Source organism: Lepidothrix coronata, unplaced genomic scaffold (genome assembly GCF_001604755.1).
Source record: "Lepidothrix coronata isolate B3197 unplaced genomic scaffold, Lepidothrix_coronata-1.0 Scaffold165, whole genome shotgun sequence".
In the NCBI taxonomy this organism is placed as follows: Eukaryota; Metazoa; Chordata; class Aves; order Passeriformes; family Pipridae; genus Lepidothrix; species Lepidothrix coronata.
Genome location: NW_016690345.1, coordinates 1,622,621 through 1,628,857, shown reverse-complemented (window position 1 = coordinate 1,628,857; position 6,237 = coordinate 1,622,621). Strand labels below are relative to the sequence as shown.

The window sequence follows — 6,237 nt, the reverse complement described above, 5'->3', positions numbered from 1 at the left end:
CAATCACCACTCTTGACCAGACTGCAACAGCACTCTCACCAACAGGTTTTCCCCTCACTTTTTTTTTTCCTTTGGACTCAGGGGGCCCAAAGAACACCACTTTGTTCATGCCCCAAGGTGCTGGGTTATATATTTGGGTTTTGTGGGTTAAACCCAATTGTTTGTCTGTATAATTGTACTTATTGTATTATTTTATTAAATTGTTGTTCTGACTTATAATCTCTCTTTTGAGTTGAGTTCATTTCCCCTGCTGGTTTACCTTTAAACCAGCACACCTCCCTATGTATCTCTGGATTTCAGTGTTCAGAAATTCTCAAAGGTAAGACAACAAAAGTATTTGAAGGCCTTTTTTTAAAGGCCAAAGCAACTAAAAACTATTCCAGTTCTTGACTGCACACAACCATAGGTAATACTCACCGACCATTGCTGTTACTCAAAATTTTCCCACTGTATGATTATGTCCTGGTTTGGCTCTTTGCCCTGTTAGACTAGCCCCATTCAAATTGAAGTCTTCCATGAGAGGTACTGTACAAGGCAGCCTTTTTGTCTGGAGGAAGAAAGTGGATTTCAGTGTGGATGGTTTAACTGTTTTCAAAATTAAGTGGAGTAGGGTTATGAGTGAAACTGTTTTAAAGATTAAAAAACAGCAGCAATTATTTGGGAGACAGTTCTCTTCCCTGCAGAAAATTCTGTCATCACCATACCAATGAACATGGATTCAATATCCTGCAAACAGCCACTGTGGCAGGGACACACAGCTTACTGCCCACCTCAATTTGGCAAAGATATATGAAGTCTTTGAAATAAAGCACAGTTATTTAAGAGCAACCTAACTTCTAATTCCCAATCTAGTAAAAAACCCCAACTGGCTACATAAGAGACCCAAGTCCAACACAAATTTTTAAAACAATTTGATTTTGCCAATACTGTAACATGAATGATGGTTTTGCTAATTCATCTCATCATGAAGATTTGACGTACAGCTTAATTTGCTAAAGCCCAGGTGCTCTGAGGCACCAAAGCCAGGAGCCCAAACGCCCTGTGTTCCCTCAACCAGTCCTCACAGTGTTGCAATACAGAGTCACAAGCATGTGAAACCTGTTTTTCTGTACAGTCATGAGAACTACATTCAGACCAAAATGTTTCTGAGTTTACACCTTGCTGCCCTCTGGATTCTGAACCGTTCATTGGCTCTGAGGTTTTTCTTCACAGCCCAGAGATTTAGTTTCCTTTTTTTCCCAACCTGAGATCTGAAAACCAATCACTTGTCTTTGGGAGCTGGGACACACAAAGAAGTCTGTAAACCAACTTTGCATGTATGAACATACAGAACCATGCTAAAATTTATTTAGAAATCAAGAAAACCGTCAGAGCAACCAACCTATAAATTTTACCACACATGCTGCAGATTAAACTTCTCAAAGTAAAAGTCTGTTCAGTTGAGTTTTTTGGCAGTGGAAACACAACACTTCCTTTTCAAATACTCCAAGTGGAGAGCACTAGCAGAGCGCAAGGAGATGATGCATTCCATACATCCATTCCACACCGGGCAGCTGGACACAAAAATCATCAGCCTATGCTGACTCTCCACCTGCAATCACGAAATGGAGCTCTCTAAAGCGGCTGTCATCCTGTGGGCAGCTTGTCCAGGACTGCTGGTGTGCATACGGGATTAGTCATATGGGTGATGAAGCGCAGTACAATTCAAGTGTTTCCATACAGATGAAATATAAGCAGTGAAATCAGATATTTGATATGACTGGGCAGCGTTACCTCCCAGTCGCTCGACTGCGCAAACCACTTTTGAGTCATGAAATACCCGACTGACCTTGAAGGGCGGTAGCTGAGGATTTATGCACACGGAGCAACCCAGAACACCTCGGCATGGCGGAATTTTATTTTGACTCTTTGGAAATATGGCAGATCCCTCACATATGATAGCTGCTGCCTCCATTAAACACTGCAACAGCAAACAAATCGTTTGGCCTGCCATGAGAACCCAGAGGGAGCAATCATAAAAAATAGACCTCCATTTACTTGTCAGCAATTTCCAATGTCATCAGGTTTTGAACAAGTCAGATCTCTCTATGTTGCAGCTGGTACAGGACAGAAGATGATGTAAAAGTGGGCTGGAAGACACAGGATAAGAGTCCCAGAGGGTGTGTGATCACCTCTGGAGAACCAGGCACTGCTGGCTGCTGGCAGCAGGTTCCCAAGGGCTGTGCAGGCACTTCAGAAAACAAACATCTCCCATCAGTCCCCGTGCAGACTGGGGAGCTGCAAGCACAAAGCCAGCAGTGCTCCATCTTTGCATAACAGGGGAGGTATGTCCTCAACACCGAGCAAACCTTAAGGAAAAGTACATGCAAACAAAGCACCTGCAGCAGTAGGAAAGGGAAAACAACAACATGAGATGCATCTCTACCACTGTGTCCTTGATGCTGCCATTTCTTTACAAAGGGGGCATTTCTACCCCAGGAGGGAATCTCCCAGGAAACCCTGATGACAAGAAAGCTCCCTCCCCTGGTTCCCACTAGGAGAGTCCTCCTAGAAAGAAGTAATTAACTCTGCAGCCAATTTGGTACTTAATTGGCAGAGGGAAATGTCAGGTGGAGAGAAAATGGCTGTGCAGAGAAGTTATAAAAAAGTTGTAAAAAAGTTGAAAACCCTTTGAAGACAAACCTCATATAGAACCTAAGTCCAGAAAACAAAGTCACCTGAAGAGGAATAAGGGAAAACATGCCTAGTAATTTCCATTATTTTTTTCATTGCTAACTAAAAACATCCCACAGCCAGAAATTTTGAACTATTTATCCAGCTGCACGAAGAGCTGTTCTGACTGAAGATTACACCACAGGAGCCCGACACAGGGACATGCATCTGGCACTCTGATAGCCCAGGAAGGCAGTGCCATCTGCAGGGCACGGAAAGTGCTTGAGACTTATTTTTTTGAAAACCAGTAAAACTGGTTGCTGCCGTAGAGTAGCAGTGGAGGAACATCCCCCCCCGCAGAATGAGGGCTGCCCAACAAACAAACCAGGTCACAGCTTTGGATGGAAATAAGTAATAAAAATAAAAGATCTTTCAGCAAGGAAAACAAGATGACAGAGATGTCACTACACAACAAACAAAGGACCCTTCAAAGCACTGAAGTGAGGAGAAGGAGTTAATTTTGATCTCAGATAATCTCATAAATCACATCATCACCACTTAGGGAAGAGAGGACGTGGCACCTGCATAGGAAAAACAGGGAAAACATCTCTTGACAGTTGCAGCAGCAAGGATCTTGAACAGCCTTCCAGGGAGGGTCAGAAATCTACTTCAGCTCCAGGAAGAGGGACTGCAAAACACAGAGCTGACCCACAACATCTTACCAAGTTCTCTATTCGTATAAATGCAATGTTTGCATTGCAGAACAGATTTGGGAGGAGAAGGCATTTCCTGGAAGGGGGAGAGTCACTTACCATGTGGTGTTAGTATGGGAAAATGACTGGCTATAGGACTCCTACACCACCAGGATGAGTGCAACAGTGCATGGAGAAAGAAACATTTATGGATACTTTTCTTTTTCTGCACTAGTATACAGCTTTAAACTCTTTGTCTTCCACCAGGCTTTTGTTCCAACTTAATCACCAAACAGTTGTTCAGCCTCCAGTGTATTTAGTGCCAAACACCAAAAGAACAGGTCTTTTGTTTCTTTCACAACTTAATAGAAAAACAGAAATAGAGAAAAATATATCTGCTGCCATGTTGCTATCAGGAAAAAATGTATCTACTCATTCTGTATTCTCCAGTCCACTGTCCTGTTCAATTTTGCATTTCAGCTTTCCGTTGTTCTTCAGGGAATGTCTCAGATTCAGAGATCTTGGAATAGTGAATCAGGGTAGGGAACAATTTCTGTACACAAATTCACCCAGCTGAGAGCAGTGCCAAGATTGCAGATTGAGCCAGAGGGCTGCAACAATCAGCATTCTCCAACTGCCAGGACTTGAAAAAGACCTCTCTAGTAATTGCAGACAAGTACATTGTGCTCACTACCACATTGGGCTGTCCACCAGCCAGGTTACTGTATAACTGATAAGATAATGCATCTCAAACCTCTTGTCATTTGCAGCTTTGCCCATTTATAAAAGCCAGTCCAACATTTTTTAAAATACTTATGTGCAAAAGCAGTTTACTGTTAGCTGAAGAACAGAGGCTTAGCTGAAAACCAGCAACGAAACAGTTCTGTTGCTGTGCTGTGCGGCAGCAACCCATAGTAACACCAGTTTATTAATTCTGGCCTACAGAGCTCTTTGAAGTTGCAGAAAACCATTGCCTGAAAATGCTATTATTTTATTGAAATCAGCATCTGTTGTTTTCAGTGTAAGCTATTCACTGTCACAAAACAGCACCCGAGCATCCCTGCTGTCTGTTTATGAGAGAATCACCGCCTCTACATTAACATTTGTTTACTCCCAATCCCAGAGCAACTGTGGCACCAAGAGGTCAATACCCTGCCATAACATCTCATCCCATTACCAGTGAATCATGCTACAAGGTACTAATTACCACTGGCCCCACACATGAGCTTGACTAAACACAGGCTCCTGGAAGCAAATTTCGGTGGGCTGGGAGCGGCAGGCTCGACACGCCTTGCATATGCCTCCTGCTTATCTCCACAGGCAATTAATAGGATCTCTCTTGAGTGATGGGTTTTTGATGGGCTGGGAGGATGGGCTCTTGAACACTGCACAGTGGCTGAGATTTAATTACCGGGCCAGACTGCCACTTTGTCAGCACTGGTACTCAGGTGGAGGACGGGAGGCAGAGGAAAGTGGGTGCCAGACAGCTGCGAGGCTCCTGCTACCCGTTCCCTCCACCCCACTGAAACACTGACTCCCTCTCCCATGCCACAGTCCCTCTCACCTCCACAACAGGAAAAAAACCCCAAAACTATGTTGACTTTTTCAGAAAGGCTGCTAAGCCACAATAGTGCCCATGGAGGCTGTTTGGAACCTTTACATCACAATCTTTGGGAATCAGACCCAGGCAGACACAGGTACGCAGGTACTCCTGCTGTTTCCATGGAATCTGAGAGGGAGTTGCAGTATTTTGAGGCAGGAACAGTCTCCGTCGTGCCTCTCTCCAAGCAGAGGCCCATGACTCCTGCATCATCCCACCTCTTCCTCTCCCTCAGCAGACAGCGCTTTGCTGACAATCTCTGGGGATTCAGCAATATGTGCTGTTGTTAAATTTAAGCTTTGGCAGATTCTCCCTATCCAGGAAGAAATCTAACATGGAACTGAGGATTGTTTTTCTCTGTGACTGAGAACCAGCCATAGCCTTGTTTACCTGTCCTCATCTTTTATTACCTGTCCAGCAGCAAGCAGTACATGCTGCCTGCCCATTGTGCCACAAGAAACACATGAAACATGAATGACTTAACCCTTCTGGTGAAAGAAGAACATCCAGGCCAGCCATAAGGAAAGGCTGTTCATTACAAATTTTCATCCTCATGATCCAAGGCTTGAGGTTTTTTAAAAATATATTACAGAGGTTGAAATGTTTGGCATACCAAACTAAAATAAAAGTGAAAAAAAAATAATCCTAACAGGAAAAAAATTAAGCAATGTGACTCATGACAGACACCAGATGCAGCCCCGTCACACTGGTTTTGCACTGGGGTAAATACGCTGACAGCTGTAGAGATTCTAATCATCCATATTTATGTCAACAATATCCAGACAGAATGGAGCATATGTAGTTTTCAAACTGACATTTTCAGCCAGCTCCTCCCAGCTGCGTTTAACTGGATCCAGAATTAAGTGTTGTCAGACACAGTGCACGGGAAATTCACTCTTCTGAAGGTGTGCTAACACTAAAGCAATATAACAAGCTTCTACATGACTTAGAGGTGCATTTATGTGCTCATTCCTATCTATCAAAATACTTGTGAAGGCCTCTCCTCCTGCACAGCAATTTATGCAAGCACTAACACACATAAGTAAACTTACATTCAGGACTAGCTCCAATAAAGCCAATGATGTACTTAAATCAGAAACAGAAACAAACCAGTACAAGTTGCAGGGTCAAAAGCTGACCATTTGTCTATCACTTGCTGAAATCACCAGGCACTCAAGCACACTTGGGTCAAATGTTTGTGCTCAGAATCAAACATGTATGAGGAGAAGACAACTTATATCTTTGCACCTTTTGTCTGGATGAATGACCAGGTCCCAAAGGAGGGTCTCCAAA

At 43.4% G+C, this 6,237-nt stretch overlaps 1 protein-coding gene across 9 annotated transcripts in view; it reads right to left on the bottom strand.

Moving 5' to 3' along the window:
* CPS1 (carbamoyl-phosphate synthase 1) overlaps nucleotides 1–6,237 on the bottom strand; it is a 326,177-nt gene that overhangs the window by 101,258 nt on the left and 218,682 nt on the right. For 8 of the 9 annotated variants that reach the window (XR_001877123.1, XR_001877125.1, XR_001877126.1 and 5 more), the window contains one exon: nucleotides 418–547. The exons of the other annotated variant lie outside the window; for it this stretch is intronic. The gene's annotated coding sequence lies outside the window, so the exon portion shown is untranslated. The remainder of the gene's footprint in view (nucleotides 1–417; nucleotides 548–6,237) is intronic. 9 annotated transcript variants of the gene reach the window in all.